At 31.5% G+C, this 25,033-nt stretch overlaps 1 protein-coding gene across 3 annotated transcripts in view; it reads right to left on the bottom strand.

The window, feature by feature from the left end:
* Positions 1-19,370, bottom strand: part of LOC148601174 (G protein-coupled receptor dmsr-1-like) — a 34,790-nt gene extending 15,420 nt beyond the window's left edge. For all 3 annotated transcript variants that reach the window (XM_088555806.1, XM_088555804.1, XM_088555809.1), the window contains exon 1: positions 18,979-19,370. The gene's annotated coding sequence lies outside the window, so the exon portion shown is untranslated. The remainder of the gene's footprint in view (positions 1-18,978) is intronic.
* Between the last annotated feature and the right edge of the window lie 5,663 nt (positions 19,371-25,033).

The following is a 25,033-nucleotide window of genomic DNA, read 5'->3' as shown; positions in this document are numbered from 1 at the left end:
TTTGTTTGATACTTTATAAATGTTTTGTGTTGCTTCGTTTGATTGTTCGTACACAAGATGTTACTTTTTTGTAAATGTTATCAACTATTCAAAGTTTTTTTTTAACACGAGAAACAGCCTTTTGTTGGTATGACCTTGTTATATGTTTTTTTACATAGTAACAGTTTCTAAACAAGACAACACATAAAAATTAAATAGAAACTTCGTTTGTACATAACCATATAATTTCGTTAAAAAACTATCGCAGAGACAGGAGAATAAGTTTTAAGTTGGATATCTTCTGCCTATTCAAATTGTCGTTGTTTTGACAAAAACAAAAAATAAAATAACAATCGCACTATGCAAGTTTATCATTTGCATCATGGTGTCTTTTTTATGTACAAATAGTTGCACGCTGTTACGGTTAAAATATATTAATAAATATCTGATGCTATTCCAAGGCGGAAGAAGTTTCTGGAAAACTTGAAAAGAGACTTTTCATGGGGTACATGTTTTCGAGGTTTCCTTGGTTCATTAAAAATGTATTTAGGTACGAGACCTAGGGTAAGGGACACAACTCTTACAAATCATTGGAACGTTTGTATTCACCATTTTATACCAATCTCATGTAAGCATCAAAGTAACCTGGACTGATTTCATTTGGTTTGAAAGGGAAGCTTGAAGGGCTTTGATGATATTGTATATGATACAAACATTTTACTGATTTGAAGAATATGTCCCTTATCCCAGGTAGGTCTACCTCATTAAATTCCAAATGATAAGTAAATGTGACAGATCTGATCTCTTCATCGTCGGAAATCAACTGTTGACTACGGAGGGAGGTACGGAGCGTAGTCAACCGTGGGTCCCCGACTAGACCTATGATATTAAATTTGTAAATACTCACTAACTTACTTACGTACTTTCAAAACTTTACAAAATTCGATATCCACGGTTATGGCGATTAAATGTACATTCACATGATATATTCGCTGTCAACCCACCACGAGAAGTCCCAAACAGCTCTGTCAAGAGCAAATTCCCACACACTATAACCGTTATTAAAATGAAACATAAACACCACAGAAAGGTCCCTTACCAAACAATTTATTTTCTATCGATACACTTTTAAACAGCACTCAATTATTACATGAAAATAACGATGCTATCGTAACATTCTAACGTTGTATTGTTTGGAATAATGAATTAATTGAGTAAAAATTTCGAGATTCATAAAACATACATATAAAAGCTCACAGTGCCTCGGGAATAGAAATGAAAAGAAGTTCTCAACTATCTTTAAAATACATCAATAAGTTTCTGTCAAAATGGCATATGCCTTATCAACAAATTCTAAGTGTTGTGTAAATAGGTCCTTGTACTAATCATTATTGGAAGGGACTTTAAAGGTATTAGTGAAGGAACAGTATTCAAAAGAATATGATCCAAGGACAACACTTACACAAGGAAAAAATGACATATCACAAAGAAATGAAATAACTAAATAAAACACACAAAGAAACAAAAAAAAAAAACAAAAAAAAAAAAAAAAATAAGCAACCTGAACACCACTAAAAACTAGAAGCACCGGTAGGATAAACGTCCTCTGCTTTTTCAGAAATATCAATCGCCGATCTGATATAGGTACTGACATCGTCTTTATCATCATCTTTATATACAATGTCGACTTTAAATGTAGTATAAGATGAGGTTAAGTGACGTATAAGATCAAATCATGTACAATTAACTGCCATATGGTCTATTTCATGATATATTTACATAGAAAAAATATAGTCCCTGAACCGATCAGGACAATATTGTGACGGATCGATGACTAGTGACCGTTCTAAACGCGGTTTGGTATGTAAAATGATGATTCGTGACAAGACAATCTCAGAATTTCATTCAAACGACGCTTTTATAAAAATCAATATAATTTAATTTGAATTTAAAATATTAAAAACTCCTTTTATGTTTTATTACAAAAAAAAGCGAATAAAATAGAATTGTTATCATTTCGCACATTACGTTTTTGAATGGAAAAACAAAAGAAACGATTCCGTAAATTGTATAACCTATTCAGTTGTCATATAGTGTAAAACGGAAGCGATCACCGGTTTAACGTATAAGTTTTACGGATCGATGACGAATTGGAAACTGAGTTTTGAAATGATGACATATCACAATGAAAGTTGCACCGGTCCATTCAGGTACTGCAATTACAATATAAATTTTATATAAGATTAATTTTGCTCGTTTAGTTCTCTATTCCTACAGAAAGAGATATATACAGACCTTTAGAATAATTGTACTCGATGTGGCATTTTGGGTAACTGACTTACGTAATGAAAGAAACTAGATGATGAATTATTATTATATTTAAACAATAAAACACACTAGCATTTAGAGAATGAACACCTTATTCCTGGAATATAAGATCGCAGATTTAGATTTCCTTATCATAGTTTGACAACCTAGATAAATCCTCATTGATATTATTACTAATTTTTTATGTAAGCTTCTTTTTCTGATGAGGAAAGCAAGAAAGCAATTACAACTAAACATGAAATAGACTAATCTCAAATAACTTACTAAGTATCTGTCTTTGTAAGAATCATGCAAAATCTGAAAAATGTGATACACCCTAAAAATCCTACATATTTTTATTTTTGTAATTAAGTTGTCTTATAGGTCTATATTGTGAAATATGTAATTATTCATTCAAATCTGCCTGCTCTTAGGAGATAATCAACATTGAAAATCCAGTAGATTCTATTGTATTTGAGCGTAATTTACAGAGTTATCTTCCTTAATTTTGAAATCTACAGTGCACTCTATACAACCTTTATCTCCAAAGAGCACGGGTTATACGAAAAACTGAATGTTAATGTCTGTATACTATGGCAACTCAAACAAAATATAAAAAATAAAAATATGTAGGCTTTTTATCCATGAATCACATTTTGCATGATTCTTAGGCGGAGTACTACTTAATATTCTTAATATCGGATATGGAATCATCAGAATGATTTAATGATGTGTTGACAGTCGCTTTGTTTAGTCGTTTTGTAAGTGCATGTGTCATAAAAATCGCTATTTCTTTGAACACGAGATACTGCGAATGTACGTATATTCGCGGGGTACCAATTTACGTGGATTTCGTGATTGACTCATATCACGAAATTAAGTATATATTTTCCGTTTATTTGTGCTGTAGGAAATGTAAAAGAAATACTAAATATTCATTCAATTAAAGAGTCGAAAAATTAGTGGAATTTGTGCAAAATAAAACTTTAACTCAATTGAAATATAATCACAAAATAAATGTGAAATTGTATTGAAATTGATTTTGAAGTAATATTTTTCCTTTAGATTGTTTATTTGTAAACTAGTAGCAAAACAAAAATAACTTTCCTTTTCGCATGGGCGTATGGATGGATTTAATAGTGTATGGAAATTTTACGGTCGTCTGTCTGTCCGTGTACAATTCTTACTATAAAGAAAAATAGAAGAAATTAGGAAGAAATTGGGAAGAAAAAATACCTCAATTGTAGAAGTTTTCTTTTAACACCATTTTTAACTTCATTTCATTTGAAATTGTAAATGCTAAAATTGGAGGACGGTTGGACCATGTTTACATTTTGTGTTTTGTTTTGTGTTTTGTGTTCATTTTTTTGTTTTTTGTTATGCTTTGCACACTAATTTTCTAGTGGCGTGATTTGATCATCATTTGCTTTTGTAGGCAAATTACAATATCAAGATTTATCATTTCCTGTTAATAGAGCATCCTTCATTCAGATCGGTTCCTGCAATAAATTGCAGACTCCACTAATTAGAATATATGAAACATCTGAATCCCAAGCTAATGATAATGTATTTACAACCTTGCCATCTTATTTTGTTATTCATTAATTCTGATTAGATTTTTTCACCACAACAATTGGACACAGTCCACGCGCAGACTAATTCTAAATAAATGAGTGACAATGTAATTACAACACAATGTTTATGTTTTACTTCTCTCCAGTGTACATGTCTTCTAGAACTGATTGAGATGCAAAGATAGTGGTGACTTGTATACAATTTTCTGTCAAACGAAATGTCTTTCTGGCACTATTGCTTTTGTCAGCAAAAGTATTGAATAAGCGTTAAAAAAATTAATGATGAGAATTTATGAAAATATGTTTCAGAATACAACTCACTCATTTATTAGCATTTGTTTCTCGAAGACCGTATGAATGATCTTGGGTCCATTTCAGAGGCATGTGTTGTAGAAGTATTGCGGGCAACTAGGAATACAAATGTTGTAGCTTGTTACTTTTAGGTCTTTGTCCTGATCGGAGTACATTTCCTAAAAATGTTTATTTTTTACTTATAAAAGATCTCAATATTGTACAGTACATGCTTGTTAATATTGTGAGTTCCTTAGTCCTTTTTCTTAAGAGGTTGACGACTCACCAATCTTACCTACGAATGGGCATATCTTGAAAGACTTCAACGAAACAAATATAAAGACCTCCCCTTTGTCGTCTCGGATAGCCTTTGTTATTTAGTAGCATTTCTGTTCCGGCATAAGGAGCCTTTGCAACAATTACATTGATTTTTAATAGAACTCGGTGGCTATCACAAAAGTTTCTGACGCAGATATATGCTGCCTATAGATTCAAGACATCAGTTCAGATGTATTACGGTTGTCACAACGACCCGATTGACCGATGTTGAGTGTGTGTTTTGAGTAAGGTATAAAAAAGTTTCATCTGTCATAAAAATACGAATCCTTTTTCAACGAAATTGACTTTTAACAAACAATAAGAAGTTTATCTTGCAAGTGGGCAAAATACCCATTCAGAACATCCAATTTCATTTTAAACTCAATACGAGTGCTTGTTGTGAAGTTTGCATTGTCCGTTTCCTAGTTCGCAGCTTCAGGTGATTGAGTAATTGCTGCACCTGTTTCCTGTAGTTTTGAACCATATATCGGCTGAAAAAATATCATAACGTCATCAGTGAGACAATTCCAATACATCCCAATATAGAGGAAATAGGCAAATTAAATTAAGACATTCAAAACTATTCAAAATTCATGGGTCAAAACTAAATATATATGCATAAAGGCCGGGACATTTGATCTTAAACTTGATATAACAAAGCAATAAATCATGCGAAAATACAGCGACACATGTTACTACCGTAATGGTATTTATTCTATATGGATAATGAAAAATTCAAAAGATTTTCTGGAGACCATCAATTCAAAATTGTTATCAGAATACAAAAGCATTAAGACCTTTTTTTTTTACTTTTTATACTACTATTCCCCAAATTTTCGGGGATTGGATACATCGCATCTACCCAAGATACCTTGAGATGAAATATACTACAGACACTGCAAAGTCAGCTTCATATCTTGATCTACATTTCGAGATAGATGGTGAAGGAAAATTATTGACGAAACTATATGCCATACGCAATGCCTTTTCATTCCGTATTGTCAACCTTCCTTTCATTGTTGACAACATCCCTTCAGCACATGCGTATCACAACTACGCAGACTTTTTGTATCTAACTAGACTTCTTTCAATTATGTTTCTTGAACAGGGTTATATTGCTACAAAATTAGAATCATCACTACAGAAGTTTTATGGTCGTCATTATGAATTTGTGGATCGTTACGGTATATCCATTTGCACCAAAACTGATTTTTATCGCTTCATATAGCTAATTTTCATTTCCTCTTTTGTCTACCCCAGGCTTGATTTTTTTATGAGCAACTCGGCGGGTGGGTGTTTCTAGAAAAGCAGAGGAGCAGAGGAAGCCTACCCTACTGATGTACCTGGTCCATGCTCCATGTTATTAGTGGATTCCATGTTGCTCATTTACTTTTGTTATTCTGTATGTATTATTTGATACAGATTCTTTGATTTCGAAAGAAGCACGGTTCCCATGATAACTCGTGCATCTGTAAAGACATTTTTCAAAGAAGTTCGTAAGCAGAGTCTTCTTTGACTAACAGTTAATGATAAAATAAACGACCTCTAAAGTAAACTTAATATTTCTCAGCAAATGCACGGTATATTAAGGTTGCATTGTCTTCATTGTAAAAATACGTTAATCAACTGTTCGCACGGTAGCAATCTATATATTTACGTATTACCACAAAAACTGATGTATGTATTTTCGAATAAATGTCTTATTTGATCGTGTATTTATTCACATAATTCCCTACAGAGTTTTTGATATGTCTGCTACAAAAACATTGAATGCCAGTAATAATTGACAATGGCATAAGCAATCAAGAAATAGGAACTTAGTAATCGTAAAAACACAACCTCAAAAAAAACAAAGAAAACAAAAACAAACAACAAAAACAAACAACAAAAACAAAACAAAACAAAAACAAACAACAAAAACAAAACAAAACAAAAACAAAAAACAAAAACCCCCCAAAAAACAAAAAAAAAAAACAAACAAAAACAAAAAACAAAAAACAAAAACAAAAAAAACAAAAAAAAACGAATTACTATAGACAATTAAAAATGATCCTACATGAAGATCAATTCATACATAGGAAATACACGATGAAAGATTAGACAATCTAACAGCTGTTGTAACATTTGTGCTGCACTTTCAAGTATATGAAGGGTAATAACAAAATAATTGAACTGATAAAATCTAGACAATAGTTAAAAAGAAAGTTTGTACAATAAATGGCAGTATCGAGGTACGAACGAGAACGCTTGAAACTAGCGGAACGGTTCTGACTTTGTACAGGCATTTCCGATATGAAAATTAAACAGGTTTTAAAGCGCACTACAAGTTAAATGTCAAAATATTAATTCTATATGATGGATTTATGTTAATTTTTTGTGACTTTTTGTGTGAGCATTGTCAGAGTGGAAAAAAGAAATGCTGATAAAACACAAAATATTATTTCTTCAATTTTAAGAATTTTTGGAAGAATTTTTAGAATATATATATCCGATTTATACTGATGCTAACAGTAATTATTGAATTTTGGTTTTAATTAACAACCATCATAACTAAATGCACATGAAAGCTTGGTCTTTTTTTTTGGTTTTGGTTTATGCTGAAGTAAGTCAAATTCGTTACAACACATACCCTAACCAAATATGATTACCAAATTGAAGAGATAGGCATAGGCAAACATAACTCTTTCAAATAAATTGGTCCTTTTGTGTAAACCATTTCACATACATACGGTTTATATATACATAAATACAAAAGTCTCAGTATGTGACTATTCTATTTGCTCCACTGCTCCATCGGATCAAATTGATACAGGGAAGATATGTAAACGTATAGAAAGGTCTGGAAAATTCCCAACGAATTTAGAACTGTCAAATTTACGATGCAAATTTTTGGTCGTTCCCTCCGCGGGACTCGCACTCGTACCGCTGTGAAATCTATGGCAACACCGCCAACTGAATTGTTCAGACCTTTCGATACGTTTACATATCTTCCCTGTATCAATTTGACCCGATGGAGCAGTGTAGGGAATAGAGTCGTCACATTCTGAGACGTTTGTATATATGTATATATATATGCCATAAGTTTTCTTTTGCTTTGTGTTAGGGTTTTTCTGCTTTAGAATTAGGTTAAACAAAATGTTCCGAAAATGTGAAAAGTCATTCTTTTAAAAACCATGGAACATCAAACTGTATAATCATAAAGCAGATGATAAAACTTTTCAATTAATACTTAAACGTTAGATAATTACCAGAAATTGATATATGCTTCTTCGAAAATGTCAGCAATAAATTATTTAACTAGCTTTTATACTTCACATGTTACATGTGAAACTTATCATTTTATTTAATGAGTTTTGACAGAATCTTAAATGAAAGACAATCAAAATAGATATTGGTTTTGCCTTAACACATATAAATATATGAAAAGCGGGTAATGGGTCCCTTTTTATCTTGTTATTTTTGATAATTTCAGTGTGTTGAAAGTTCATTAATATATCTTAGAATCAGATGTTTATGTTTAATAAATTTAGTGTTTTATGCTGTCACATCACAATTATTTATCTAAAGCACCGTATTGAATGAGAGAAAATAATGATTTTCATTCAATTTTGTAATTCTAACATACAGTTATTTTCATCATAATAAAAGAGAAAAACAAAAGAACCTCTGGAATTTTCATTTAAGTCTGACTTTAATGTCTTTCAGATAATTACTTATAAGATAAATCTGAATATATCTGACTACAAATGACTAAGAATCAGACAGAGAGTAATTTATCTTCGAAAATATTTAGAAATTAAACATAGTATTGCTTTTTTTTAAATCACAATGGGATAAAGAGAAAACAGAATATATGGAACGCATAATGAAAAAAAATGGGGGGTTAGTTCTTAGACCTACAACAGAAATAATGTACATAATACATATAAATATATCTCTTGTCCTGATTCATTTCCGACAACAGGATTCAAATTTCAACAGAACCATGTAAAAAGGATTTTTTTATGAATATAAAGAGTCTGAGGAACTGTAATCAGTACCAATATTCAATGGGAATGTCTGAATTTTAGGAATAACTTTCCTAACATTATTTAAGTAGTATATGCTGTGTAAAAACCAGTTAGTGGCTGAAACATGATAAAAATAATATTTGAAAGTGTTTTTAAGTGATTTTATTATCGTTTCATAATTTGAGTAATAATTCCATTGAAATTCATTGGAAATTAACACTTTGAGTGCAGATAACTTATTTTTCTGGCATTTTTTTCAGATCACATTCTTTTGATTACTGCTATAACCTTGGCTCCCTTGATTACACTTTCAGATCGGTAGGTTTTTGATATGCAATTTTTTTTAATTTTTCCCATTTAGCCTGATTCTTAAATAGAAATACACTAAAGCATGAAATAATTCACATAATTCTCCACAGTACATGCGATTGTTCCAACAATAAACCAATGTACATGTAACCACCTTAGGAATCTATCAGCGCAGGTAATGAAGTAAAGTACTCAAACATATCGTTACAAACATAACTCTTCAGCACAGTACAAAATTTAGTCTAAATACATATCAATGATCTGTGTAAAATTAAGCAAGAATGGCAATACGATTTTAGTTCTTAAAAAAGACTAATACCTGAAATCCAGGTAAACGTCGAGGCGCAAAAACATGGCATTTATAAAGCGATGCTGTTAGTGTTTTACATTCATGAATTACTTCTTTTTGTATTGGGATTTTACATAGTAAAACAATATATCGTTTTATAATCGACTTCGACCTTAATGTCCTTAAATCATGATTCTGCATATTGTGTAATTTGAAAAATACTTCGACAATGATATATATTATTAATGTTGACTATGCCAAAATAACCAGACTTTGATTTTAATCGTGCACATTTTATTTTGGTGCTGTCGACATGATATTTCTAAATGCTTTTTGACAGAAACTCCATTATTCTGAATTTGAAAACAAAGCAGAGAGATCTGGTAAGGCATAAATGTCAGGTTTAAATCGTTTACTCCTCTATAAATGGTTTTGACTATAGTGTCTTGCCTAATTAAATGTCAAACGAGTTTAAGCATACTCTTAAAAATCTGTCAATAAAGCATTGGTGGTTGATAATAACACCTATTATATAACTGCATATTTACATTGCAAGCAATTAAAGGGTTGCAGTGTACTTGTTGAAACATTTACAAAAAATAAAGTAAGGGGAGAGCCGTGCATTTTCGCCTTTAAATTCCTCAAGAGAAATCAAGGGAACCAGAATTGAACGACCATAAAAAGAATATAATCTTAGAACAATGACTAGATAAGGGATAATAAAGACACAAACAACAAAAGAACATTAAATAACAAAAGCAAATCACCTAAAAGAAACAAAGTAAATGGGCAAGTTTGCCATCACTAAAAACTTCAATCTTGGACCGTATGCACGTTAGGTTAAAGAAAGAAAATTACAGAAATCTGAATATTGAAAGGATGATAAAAAGGTTATGAGTATCTGACGCAAAATCAGGAGTGCAACAAAGCCATAGGTTTAACGGCTGTAAAGTACGGGCTTAACAATCAGCGTTCTCGATACAGCTGATCATATTTTTAATACTCAGGCTTTTTTTATTATCAGGGAGTGGATTAAGCATGAATAAACATGAAAAAAATCGAACAAAACAAAATAAGCGACAGAAACACCGATTGAATATAGTACGATATGTAAATGAGAAGCATCGTCTCAGTTAAACCTGAGACAGTTGATGAGGTACGAGGTATGCCAAAAATAACTCTGCTTCCGCTTTTAGAAGCATTTGCAAAGTTCCTCGTATAATTTCGTGCGTTCCCTGTATTGCACAAAATGAACTCAGAGATGACGAAATGAATGAAGACAACATGACGAGTTTTGTCTGAATGTATCAAAATAAACACATTTGTAAGCATTGCGGTAAATGTACAAGATAAACGAGGTTACGGATTTGTCTACAGGGAATAGGATGTGGAGAATGCTTAAATCGGTTATACAAGTATTTATTTATTCTTAAAGTGTATTTAATCTAATTACAAAGAATAAAATATTGAAGAAACAGCTAAATGCAATTTTAAATAACCTAGTAAGACAGAGGCCGTTGACGATTCTATGAAAATGGAAGTAATAAGGTGTAGAGGAAATTATCAGCGACAAATTGGGTTGGGAAAGAGAAATCAAGGAAACCAAATTTATAGCGGTAATCAAAAGAATGTAATCCAGGGACAAAGACCAGACATGGAAAACAGACATAGACAACAACAAACATAAAGTAACTAAAATCATACATACAAAGTAACAAAAGCAAATGAGCAACTCGGACTCCAATAAAAACTTGTGGCCTGGACCAGGTGCACCGGTAGGATAAGCGTCCTCTGCTTTAAATGGAAATGCTGGACTGTACATAGGACGGAAAGGGGAAAATTTATTTTAATGGCCGTGCATTTATAACAACAACGTTCTTTGTCATAACATATAACATAATAAATGTAAGAATTCATCAGCAGGAGCGTATGATATATTTCTGAGTATGGAATATCATGAAAACTTCCATTAATCAAACTATATTGTCATCAAGCTTGTTATATGTTAGGGTTTAAGTTTTTGGTCGTTTGTTGTATAAGAAGACATATATGAAATGAACAGAATAAAATGAATATTTTGTGCCCTTTCCCCCTCATGTTCTGAATAATGCGCTATATCAACACTTCCATAGCAAATAGTTTGGATAATTAATAAAACTTAGGATATAAAAGGAAACCAAGAGCTTCCCTGTCGGATATACTATTTCTTAATTTTTCATACTGGAAATCACAGTTTTGCACAATATATGACGTATTTATATTCTTTAGCTCTCAGTAAATTGCACAGAAAAAAAGAAACATCGAGAACAAAAAACTTTTTTATGCACACTATTGTCTAAACTTACCTTTAAATGACCGTCCTTGTGGAAAAAAAATGTCCAATATAAGATAACATAATATTTTAAGCAATCATAAATCACAAATGGCCCATCACAAGTATTCATTTGTTACGTACAAATATTTCAACAATAGAAGTTCCGTCTAGCAGAATTTTATTTCAGATTTTCATTTGACATTGACGATAATTTCATTTTTCATTTGTTACCTGATGGGTATGGAATTAGACGACTTTGATAATCGAACATTCATTTCTCACCAAGTAACAAGTTGTGTTAATAGGTTAAAACACCATTCTTTATATTGATCAAAAGTCAGTATGTACCACGGATCACATTGAATCTAATTACAGGCATTGAAACTACTAAGCGGAACAGTTCTGCTGCTTCAATATGTGTGTTAGCCAATTGGACGTTAGCATTACAGTCAAAATTTGAATGGGATAAGTAAATCAAAGTAAATAAGAGCTAACGACATAATTTACTACTTGCTTGATAATATTCAAGGTCTGGGTTACATTACAGTACAACAGTATAATGAATTAACCTATTTGACAACACAATTTAAGCCGCTCTGTAGTGTTTAGTCTTTGACAAAATAAAGAAACCTCTGACATTTGGAATTGTTACATAACTTTGTTCAATGTATTGAATACAAATTAGAAAAACGTGACATGATTCCGTCCTATTCATTCACGTTATAAGATTAAATCAAATTAAGTCCGACATTAAAACACTATTTGAAGTAGTTACTGCAGTATAAAGATGCATTAGTTCATTAATGAATTAAATAATAATATGAAAAAGCAATTAAGTTTGTTTAAATAACACCCAACACTTACCGTTTTGAAAACGCTCATATAATCTAAAACTTCGAATCTCAGTAGAAATAGATAAAATGAGGTATTTACAAACTAACCAACAGATTATGATGCTCAAGGATAAAAACTTAATATTACAATTATCTAAGTTTTCAACAGAAACATCACATTTTATGAACAGCCATTAAAACAATTTATACCAAACTGTTTACCGAGAGAGATAGTTGCACTAGCCCTCGACAATACTACTAATAATTAAACAGAAATATCGCCATTTATAATTGTATGAGAAGAAAATTATAGTGATACATAAAAAAAAAAAAACAAAAAAAAACTTTATAATTCAGTGATCTCAGGCCATTAGGGTATCGTACTTGTATCGAATGCATGGGAATCATGTGTTCGATCCCAAGTCGAGTCACACCAAATACTTCAAAATTTGTAGCTTCTGCTTCACCTTCAGACACGCGGTATTATGGGTAGAGTGACGTCTGGTTGGCTTAAAGTAGAGTAATACGACATTCCTAATTTCCGGTTGTCAGACTCGGCGTGTCCAACTAGCACAATGCAAGGTTTATTTTTTCGATTGGTTGTCCTAAAATGTATGAAATTTATGTGTATGCAAGGGGATTTGAACTCATGATCAATCAATCAATTAACCTCCATAATTGGACACAAAAATATTGTACCGTACAAAAGACTGGTCAAATTGAAATACAAACAACATCTCATCTTTTTTCGTGTATAGCAGGAATGTGATGTACTATTAAGTTGACCAATTTAATTTGAAATATAGATATTTTATCGCTTCAAGTGTTTTCGGTAATGGATTTTAATCTAACGCACCATGTTTATGACAGGATACATTTAACAGTTCCGAAACATTTGAAAATTGGCAAATTGATACAGAAAAAGGTGATGGGGCGTCAAGTTTTCAATTTCTATTACTTACAGAATCATCTCATCTGTCTAAACTATTCCGTTTGGATAGACTACAGGGGAGTATAGTTAGAAATTGATGCAGTTTATACATTGTAGAGAAAGTAAACTGAACGTTTTGTCACAAATATTAAATGTGGTAAGTTACTGATAGTTATAACGAACTTGGTACAGTGCCGAACCGTATAAAATGAGATTTATCAATGAGTTGTTGCAACCTATGCCAATAAATAAAGCCATATTTACTATTCTGTAACCGTGTGAATTTTGGAGATTTAATCAAGCGAACATACTTTTAAAATTAAAATCATTTATGGTGTAAAAAAAAGTAATTATAAATCTTCTAGTTGGTCATTATGAATGTAGCAGAATTATTTCACCGGATAAAGATAATCGGTAAACACTTGAGTAATCGCATTCATAAAATTATCAAATGAAAAGTAAAACTGATTTGTTCAACGTGTCATAGTTTTCCTTTCCTCTTTCTTCTACTCCGAACTTGACGTTTTATAAGCAACTCGGCGGGTGTCTCTAGAAAGGCAGAGGACGTTTACCCTACCGGTGCACCTGGTGCAGGCTCCCAGGTTTTAGTGGAGTTCAAATTGCTCATTTCCTTTGTATCACTTTGTATGTATCATATTAGTTACTTAAGAAATAATTCAGGGAGGGGGTAGATTTGTACTTATTTTAACATGGGTACGGCATTTATATTCGATTATTAACACCGAGCAACTGCGAGAATATAAATGCAAAACTCATGTTAAAAGGATCACAAATCTACCCCCAAAATGAGTTATTACTTTTCTAATACGACAAATATGGTAGTTTTTGTGATAAAAATTTTCCTAGGCGTAGCCAAAATAACGACTGTTCCGTTTATCTTTTCCTGTATGGGAGTTGAATTAATTAAGGAATAAACCACATATCCAAGTAAACCATCTATTAGATCAGTATCAGTATCAGTATAGTATTAGATAACATACAGCCGTTAAATCGTCGCGTGAACGTTTTTAAATGAGTGATTTGTCTCGATCCGACAGTGAAAGACAAGAGACAGTGCGCAGGTACTATAGGTGAGGTTGCACGACATATACTGTTTGACGATATGAAGACGTCATATCATAATTTATGTTTATTGTGTTTGTCTTTTTCCCATGTCCGGTCTTTGTCCCTGGATTACATTTTTTTTTATTTCTGTCAGAATCTTGTTTCCATTGATTACTCTTGTAAACACATCGTAAGTGCGAAATTGATCGTAAGTAATGATGTCACAGTGATATCTTCTATTGTGACGACATACGATAAACTTTACATTTGCATTATAAATATCATTAATAATATAATGAAAGTCATAGTAGTGCATAACTTGTGCAAGTGAATTGCCATTTAAGTGAGGTAAGATCAATATATAATAAGCAATTCCTTAATGTATCATCTAAAGTAACAGATGAACATTGGGTCTCTTTCATCGTTCAGAACAAAAGACCTGTAGAACTGTTTATGAAAAAGATAGTGCACATAGTAGAAAAACAATAAAGATTTCATGATCCCTTGGTAAGTTTACTGATGCAATTGATAAATGAATTTATATATCTGCTACAGAACTAGCACATTCAGATACTCATTTATTCGTATCTATTATATTAAAGATGCTGTAAAGGGACATATGACCTTCGTTGAGACAATATTAGCCTTAGTGAAAAGGAATTGCCTTCAGAAAGACGTAAAACAAATGAATCAATAACAATCACATTACTGTGAATCATTGCCTTCTTAACATCTTGACCATTTTCCATTAGAAGCAGTATACCTTAGGAAAGAAAAAGCATTCAGATGTACATCAACAATCCTTTAAACGATATAAGAGAATAAGATGAGATTTGTTTACCTAATCTATTCCTAACAGTTTAGACAGTGTTATTGCTTCATTGCTAATGTTTATTTTGTACTTGGACTTCGTTCTATCCCAAGTTGATTTGAGTGATAATGTCATACTCAGTAATGAAATACCGATTCCAAAGACGACACACAAGCAAAAACAAAAATATTAAAACAAAACGATTCTATAAACACAAATAAACCTAAATATATTTTTGAAAGAACCAATACAACATGGATGGTAAAATCTCTACTCATAATGAATAGTTAAGGGTAAATACATAAAACTATTAAACAGCTGTATCCTCATTATCGTAATTGAACTATCGCGAAATATTCAAATTTGGATTTGTTCTTTTTTTTTCTCTACGAAGAAAGTTTTTTTTTAAGATGTCAGTCAAACGTGTCTTGAAATGCCTTCTAAGGGAGAGCAGAATACAGTTACATGATATAGAAAGTCATTTTTTTTACTTGGAATGCACTATATGGGAATATGTAAATCATAGTCTCTTGAGGCAGGTTATGGCTTAACACACGTGGTCGATTAAAAATGATATTGTTTTCATAAGAGAAGTTTTATTTTTCTTATATTCCATTTGTAATTGGCCTTTTTTTTTCAAATCGATACTTTGATCTAGCCAAAATAATGAAGAATTGAACTAATTCAAGGCCATTTAAGTTTTCTAAAGAACAACTCAATAATATCTAGTAATATAAAGAGGTGACAATTGAAGGTGAATGGAACCCATCCATCTCCATCTTACCAATCGACAAATTCAATACACAATACGGAGGCTATTGGATATTTGCAATGACGACATTCTTAATAAACATTATAATTTTGACAGGTTAGAATAATATTTGTTAGACCATTTCAAACATATGAATGTCTGAAAAAGACACGGAGTCTTTTTTCTTTTGTCAAAACTTTATACAGCTAATATATCATTGTTCGCCTTGTTAAAATAGATCATTACTTAAAAAAAACCAAACAAACAAACTATTGTACAGATGAACAATACTTCAATTACTTGTATTTATATGAACTGGAAATGTTTGGACTACAAAGAGTTTCTATATGCTATTCAGACAGATCTGTCTTAGAAACCACTTGTATCCAGTGATAAACTTTCCTCAAGGACTATAACCCAAAGTAATTTCTTCTTTGTGTGAAGATGCCTTGTCTTGTTTGGTACTCGAAAACAAATTTGACAATTTTTAAATGAGAACTAAAAATTTAAATTAGAAATTTTAAAATCTAAAAAATCATATAATAAAGTGTTGGGTTTTACATCTTGATGTACATCATACGAATTTGTAATTGTTGGTTAAATTCAATGTAAATACTCAGTCTATAGTGATAATGATTGGTCGTATAAAAGTACCATTCCCAGGTTTCGTGCCTAAGTGACTGATTAGGTACGTGTTCTGAATTAAACTTATCTTCTTGTAGAACATTGACCCTAATCAAATAGTGTTGCTGAATGGAAATTCTACTTTACTGCCATGAAATTCGAACATATATATCAATTATTTTACCTGAAAATGGCTGCGGAGACAAAAAATGGGGGAGGGGATTCTACATGATTAAATGTAGTAAAAAAGTAACCTTTTGTTTTTGAAAATTTTGCAAAACTATGTGACATGACAAAAAAACGACAAGTATATAAATTCTAATCAAAAGTATTTAATGCATCTTATAAATCACCGAAAAGGTATTTGGTGCACCAAAATTTATTCAGCTAAGTTATTACTTGAGACCAACTTTGCTTAGTGCGATATGATGTTTCAGTGCGACACAAGTGTCTGTTCTAACGTGAAAACATCTTATAATTGAATGTAAATTGTAAATGGTGGGTCAATGAAGCCAATATTAGCTGACAGATGACGTTTTCCAGACAAACAGGGGGATTTAAGTGTTTCTCGTAATGCATTATGCGCTACTTAAAATGTCCTTCGTGACATTAATACAAGTTATGATTTAACCTTCTCTTGACTTTAGAATTTATAAATTGTTTTAAGCATTAATAATCAACAGTTTGCGATATCATTATATTTGTTTCATGGTAAATATTCCGACACGGATATGATGAAATGTTGTATTTCGGTCCGGTCATCGATTACGCCGTTAATCAATTAATGATTTTAATTGTTTTGTGTCAATATCTGTTCTATTGCAATAGATAAAAAATGTCATCTTAAAAAGTTGAAACCAAAGACAGAATTGTATACCATGGTTACCTCAAATTAAGCGTTAACAAAACGTATAAATGGTTTTAGGCGAGAAGATGCATGATGATGTTACAAGTGTTCATACGATAAGAATAACAATATCTATATTGGTGACGTAAACTGGCTGACTAAACAATGGCTCAGACGCCGCATGGCGTAGTTAAATTACGACCCCTGGATACATCTCTTACTCTCGGGCAACCGCACACGGAAAATACGACACGAGGAATACCTGATGGTCAAAACAACATGATGACGGGTCAGCTGAAGGGTGCTATTACTTACCTATTTATTTCCGCGAACTGAAAATTCGGATTATTTCTTTTTGACTGTATTTGGTTCAGAAACAGTTTAAAACGTAGCTATTTATTATTGTGTCACAAAGAACGTAAAAATATATATATTTTACCTATTGTTTTGTACAAAATGGTGCAATATAGTTATTGAAAAAATTAGTAATATCGCAGGTTTTGTTGATATAATATTTAGGGCGTTGATTCAATTCATGTAATGATGATGCTGTGATTTTATGATTAACTTCGTTTATATGAAGATAACCCTAAAAAATCTCCATTAACAGTAGTAATCGGTTTATTCGTAAAACCAGTTTTGTGGAAAAGCTAATTGTTCGTTGAGTACCAATTTTTGTGTATTTATTAACAGGATTATTCTACGAATTTGATTCATTCTGAAATTAAAATCTTTTTAAAAATTGTAGGCGTGACATAAATCAATGATTTTAAATCTTAAAACAGTACCGACATTTTGACTATCCACGAAAATTACTACCAATGTATGAAACTACCTTCCCAGTATGTGTCGTATAGATATACCTTTCCTGTCATTTTCTCTTTTAATTATTGTTTGTAGGTTAACCTTTTCATAATTTCTTTATAAATTCAATAAAATTTTAAAAATACGGAAAACAATGCAAAGAAAACAAATTTTAAAAATCAAATTATATAATATGGCAAATTTTGGTTTGCGTAAAAGTGTTTCTAATATAGAATCTACAATGATAACGAGTTGATTATGGAATTTCTCACATCGGGTGAAATAAATTTTATAGTTTTGATCGCGAGGCTTGCCGAGCTATTCAAACCATAGAATTTTTTTACGAGAGGTGAGAAAATTCATAATCAACAAGCTTTGAGTAGATTCTGTTTCTCTAATGTCCTATAACGTCAGAATTACCCAAAAATGAAAAGCGGGTGACACGTTATGATTCCGATTCGTAGGAAACGCAAACATTCCAAACAAAAAAAAAAAAAAAAAAAAAAAAAGAAGAATATTTCAAAGGTTTTTACACTTCAAATCTTCCCGAGTCCCTTCATAATTCTTATTTAAGGTATGAAAACACCAAAATTATCTCATTTTACTGAAATATATCTACAATGGCAATCGAGCTGATTCAAGATGGAGTCCAAGACAATCAATTTCTATGCCAATCGAACTCAGAGAACAAAAAAGTCACTAGTGATGAGAACATTTTTTCCACATCGGTCAAACGGTATGAACATTGAAGCAAAATTAGAGAAAGAGTAATCTCTTATCAGCAGTATATAATGACCGACTATTGCGAAATAAATGAATGTAAATTCTAATTTACCTTCATTATGTATACAGTAATCATTTGTTTTTCTGTTTACATACTTTTCCTTTAGATTTCAATAAGCTAGTTACCTGTATTCTTACCTGCTTAAAATTATGAAACTTTTCTCAAAGCCACTATAGTAGGTCCATTCAGATTCAGAAGTCAATGTTCTACACAGAGACGATGTCACAAATTGCTATTTCCAGGTCAAATTAGATTTCCATTAAACAAAATGTCAAAAATCCAAATAACTGTATTCAGCATTCAGTTACATTTTTCTGTTATCTGTATAATACATATACTCTTTATCAACAAATCTAATGTTTCATAAAATTGATTTCACTCTTGATTCGAAAGTGATATATCTGTAAAATCGGACAATGTTAAATCATACTGTAAGTCAGTCATCACCATTACAGCTACCATGCTTTTATTCTCTAACAGAATGATGAATAGTGGTAGGCAGACTTGTAAATTATCCGCATTTGTAATATAACTGTAATAGTTTTATAAAGTCTATAATACATGGACAACCATAGCCAATAAGATATTAGCGTTGAAGTTAGTACAAGACCCAATCAAGTTTCTCAGCGATTGTTGCTAATATATTAGCAGGACACGTGTATGAGTATCTTAGCTTGTTGAAATGTTAGTTAATATAAACCTAATGTTTATTACTTTGTATATACTTTAAATTTTGGACTAGAAAAAATATAGATTTTTCTTAGAAATGAGGGGTTAAAATTATTGTTCTACTCGAGATGGTTGAAACAAAAATTTTAACACACGAGCTTTAGAATACTAGATTAAAAATGAATCGGTTTCTTTTTATTAAATCTGAAGGAGACGTGTAAAAAGTAAGATGGCGGGAAAGCTCTTGCAAAAATTAAATCAACACCCGATGTTTAAAATATCACATGCATTGTTAATAACCGGTTTATAATAGGAGAAAACGAGACATGAACGTGATATTTGCACAGGAATCCAAATATATGAACGAATTGGTGGCACTTAGCGTAGTTCTTGTATAGTCCCTAAACAAACTATATTTTGAAAAATTCGGTTTACCTTTTTCTTTGAATTCTATGAAGTACTTTGTCAGAATTGATATTTCCATATAAATTTAATATGAAAATATGTAGTGTAATGTGTAATTAAATTCATATATTGAAAAAACAAACATTTCTTTAAATAGTTACTAAATGCACCCCATCTTCATTACCTCCGTTTATAGCCATGCCTGCATTGTTTCTGTCAAAACAACTTCAAAAACAAATGATCTCTGATATCCGGTAATGACATTGTTTGCACAGCTAGTATCAGTTGATAGCTAACAGAAAAACAAAGCGATATTTTGTACAAATCATCAAATCTACAGTGAAACCTATCAAAACCGAAACCCGTTTGAACGTTGCAAATTGATGGTTTTGAAAAGGTGTAGGTGTTGTGTCTAAAAATGTTCAATTAACTGAATCAATTATATTGATATAACGTCTGGTTTTGACACTTTTTATTATTGTCCGGGGTTATACAGGTTTTACCGTATTCGAAGCCATAAAATAATACATTCTGGACAAAATGTGTTGCTCAATCAAATTAGGAATCATTTTGTTATTATGAAAAGCTTTACATATTTTCTCCATTTGCATATCACAATTGAACAATTGCGGAGTCAGTTACAATTTATCAAACAAAATGCATATGGCATTAATGTGTTATGAAATTTAAAACAAGTAGCTGATCATGCAATATTCAAATTATTGGGCAGTCTGTCGCTGACACGATTTTCCATCTGAAGTGATGCAAATCCCATTTCATCGCTAATACACTTTGCATTAATAAGGCACTTTTTACATTATACATGCTGTTTTTCAAACGATTAAGCATGTTGTAAAACATATTCAAGGCATAAATGTATGTACTTGTACGAGTATACTCAAATATACTTAAAAATTATTTCTCCTTTGATTTTGATATTTAACAAAAAGAAAAAAAAACTATTAAAGCTCAGTTAATCTTTTTTTTCTCTAAACTTCGTGTTTACGTTATATATTTCACATGAACCATCTCTGCCGGGTGTTCCATTACGTTTCATACCGACATGTACATATTCTTTAATCAACTGGTTCTTTTATGAGATATTACAATATATCTTTATTGAATACAAAAATTAAAAGATATAGCTTCTTTGTTAAAAACATTGTCCTTTTCAGAGAAAGATAATTTGTGGGAAAAGTTTCCTCACGGATAAAGTTGATTTTTTCATACTTTATCAAAATAGTATACAGTTATTAAATGGGTTGGATGCAATAGACCAGAACACTTGATCATTCTCAGTACCAAAGGACAAATATTGCATCCATCCTATTTAATAATTGTTTTATTGCCTAATTTGTCTATGAGATATAATAAAGAATGGAAATGGGGAATATGTCAAAGAGACAATCATTCGACCAGGAATAGGAAATTGACCGCTCCATGTTTACGAATTGGCAGACGAGAGTCACATCTACGTTTTTACACACGAGTTTTTTGTGTTAATTCCAATTCAATGAAGCGCATAAAAAAGTTCAACCAAACAAAAGGCTTAGATAAAGGTTATTATGGGGGTCACTGCAATAGACTCCTCAAGGAGACTATTGCACCGTGCAATAGTACATCGACAGTGCAATAGATCGCCCTGTCCTGAATAAATTTTTAAAATAGAGAAAAATATGTGTATATTTAATAAACAAGACAAAATCTTATAATAAGGTAATAAAACATAGTACTGGTCAGTGACTTCAATTATCTTTTTTTCAGAGTTTGAAAGCACATTAAAGATTGCTTTATATTAATTTTTGAAAATTAAAAAAAAAAAAAAAATAGAAGTTAAACTATAATTTTCTCCTTCCAAAAGCTTCATCATTTGTTGTGTAAGATTACATGAACATTAAACAATCTACTACACAGCCGCATGCCATTTTTATTAAAACCCATCCAACATTATATCTGGGAAAAAAACTATAGTTCATGATGACGACCATAAAACTTCTGTAGTGATGACTTCAATCTTGTAGCAACATAACTCTGTTCCAGAAGCCTACTTGTTAGATGTCTAGAGCGATACAAAAAGTCTGCGTAATTTTGGCAAGCTCTGGCATAACGTATGACGTGTGATATTAACACTCGGAAAATAGACAAACACGGCAAATAAAATGAATAAACAAGACTTAACGAGTAGATTTCATAACAACACTTAGATCATTGACCAGATGCACCAACAGGGAATGTAACCTTAAGCGATCTCTGCGTCTCTATAAATATCCACCGAGTTGTTCTACTGATTAAATATTACGTCCAGCGTAGAGGATAGAGGGTAGGAAAAGAATGACACGTTAAACAAATCGGAGTTCATGGTGCAAACTGATATATTATACCGATCTCTTGAATGGTCAAAAACTGTTTTAACGGTACAGTAACAAAACGTCTGATATAACTGATGTCTTCAGTTTTAACATTTCGAATGTTACCGTTACAAAGAAAATTATATTACGAAATCTTCAAGCTTTCAATTCCAACGAAAATACATTTTCAAAACATTGCAATTCGGATCAATACATTACAAACAGATATAAACTTACTTGTTTATTTCCATGTTGTAACGTCTTTACTTTTAAATAATATTTATCAACATTAAAGAGTTCTCCCCCTTTTAAGTTGAAATGATTAGTTATTGAGAAACGGAAATGTTGTTTTTAAGCATTAAGATAAAAGCCTTTCTCGGTTGAAGACTCTTGTCATGAGCTTTTAAGTAGAAAATTGAAGGATGTATATCGCTTTATTCCTTTGAATCAAATCAAATAGTATAATCACATGAGGTTTGATTTAATCAACCTTTCTAAACCACAAATCGTCAAACCAATTGCAATTTACAGGATATTAAAATGTACGATTTGTGGTGTAGAGTTAATACGATATGGGTCAATAAAAAGCAAGATTTATTGAAAAAGTCATTACTATGTATTGAATGAACTTATGATTGACGCCTTTTATCTTCGGATAGCGGCTATACTTATAAGTAATTTGACATCAAAACCGGTCACATATTTCATGCTTTGCTTGATATCTATAATGAGATCAAAAATATTTGCGGTTTAAGGGACATCTAAAATGTTCAGTGGTAAGAAAAGGGAGTAAATAATAAAAAAAACAAGACCGAAACATCTAATAAACTCCACACGCTTAAACACAGAAAAAATATCAAAAACACATATGAATAAATAAATCAGTAACTCTGACTCCACCAATTAGTATAATCATTGGCTTTGATAAAACCTTAACGAAATGTCAACCATTTTTTTAAAAATGGAAACACATTCTTTGTTGAAAATAAAATAAAACCACTATGAATTTAAGGAGTTAGACATATAGTAAGGGACACAACCAATTATTGGAACGTTTGTATTCTCCATTTAACATTAATCTCTGTAAGCATCAAAGTAACTTGGACTGATTTTATTCTGTTTCTAATGAAATATCGATAGACTTTGGTGAAATTGAATATGATACAAACATATCAGTGATTTCAAGAGTTATGTCCCTTACCTTAGGTCTACATCCTTAAATACATTTTGGAAAAGAGTAATCAAGGGAACCAAGGTTATAGCGGTAATCAAAATAATGTAATCCAGGGACAAAGACCCGACATGGAAAACAGACATACACAACAAAGAACATACAGTAACTAAAATTATACATACAAAGTAACAAAAGCAAATGAGCAACTCGGACTCCACTAAAAACTGGGAGCATGGACCAGGTGCACCGGTAGGGTAAGCGTCCGGGGTAGACAAACGAGGAAAAAGGAAATTGAAGTAGAACCAAACAAAAACAAAACATTTAGTTATGAACAAACGCAATTTTAAATTACTATGAACAGGGGGTTCTGCATGAAATGTATGTGGATGAAATTATGTACAGTTTTATTTATATTATAATTTGTTTTTTTATAAAAACGTTTCGCTGATGCAAATGGCTCAATTGTATTACGAAAAGTATCAAATCCACGAGAAAGTGACATGCATTGTTCAATAAAATAATTAACAAAATTATGTTGTAGACGCATACAATTATATGGCCACTATTATTTATCTTGTAAGCGATATTATTCCCTTTAGCACTCTAATGTTATCTTGGTACTGTTAAAGACTGCGTGACTGTACAAAAGAAACTCAATCTTAATTTGTCAGAAGATGAAAAATTACCTCCCCGAGTTACTGGATTGTTTTGGCATTCTGTGTTTACTATTTTGTATGGTTGTTTTTATATTCCTTCCCACAGGACGTATATATTGACAACAACAGTGTTTTGATGTTGAATGAAAACACGGATAAGGCTTAAAATCGGGTTAAAACATGATACTTCCCTGAGGTTTCGATTCGTGCCGAATTTTTATATATTTTTTTTTCTAGTCAGTATGCTGTTATAGATTTGATACTGCAATCTTGTCACTTTTTAAATTAAGTTTATATTTTCATATGATGTGTTTATATTTTTTCTCCACTAGTGGTTCTCGATTGACGAAGAACAGGTAGTTCATGGTATAGTAAGAAATTAGGCAGGACCAAAGTTTTGTTTTGTCAATGACTGTATATCATCAATAAATATACCGTCAATGCATTTTAGTTGAATAAATAGAACAATTGCAGTATATAGCTAATTTTAATGTCTCATTTTATGTTCCGATAGTTATTTGTTTTATTATTTTGTTGTAGCTAATTATTGCAGCCGCTTTCCTTTTACTAAATGCCAATTGAAGCTTTATTTAAGTATGTTATATCGAGGAATTCGAACTTCTTTTCTGGCAGCCATTGACATTCCGAATGCATTTGTATTGTTTGGGATCAGGAAAACGTGTGTTTCTTTTGCCCTGTGATTTTTTTAGTATAAATGATTTAACACAGCTTTCATTGATAAAAACTGTTCGTCCAATTAATTTAGTTCCGTTAGATACCAAGTTATTATAGTCGAATATTATCTCTAATTACCTTTTAACAATATGTTTCATTTCTATAGCTTTTGCTAACACGAGTACTCGAAATCGCTATCTGGTCTTATCTCTACAGTGGTGAAGTATCATGAATGTATGTTAGTATGACACATTGGAGAGGAAGA

This window comes from Perna viridis, chromosome 12, assembly GCF_037379345.1.
Source record: "Perna viridis isolate PV_CMFRI_1.1 ecotype Kerala chromosome 12, ASM3737934v1, whole genome shotgun sequence".
NCBI lineage: Eukaryota > Metazoa > Mollusca > Bivalvia > Mytilida > Mytilidae > Perna > Perna viridis.
The sequence above is the reverse complement of the archived record's forward strand: the minus strand, read 5'-3'. Positions and strand labels throughout refer to the sequence as shown.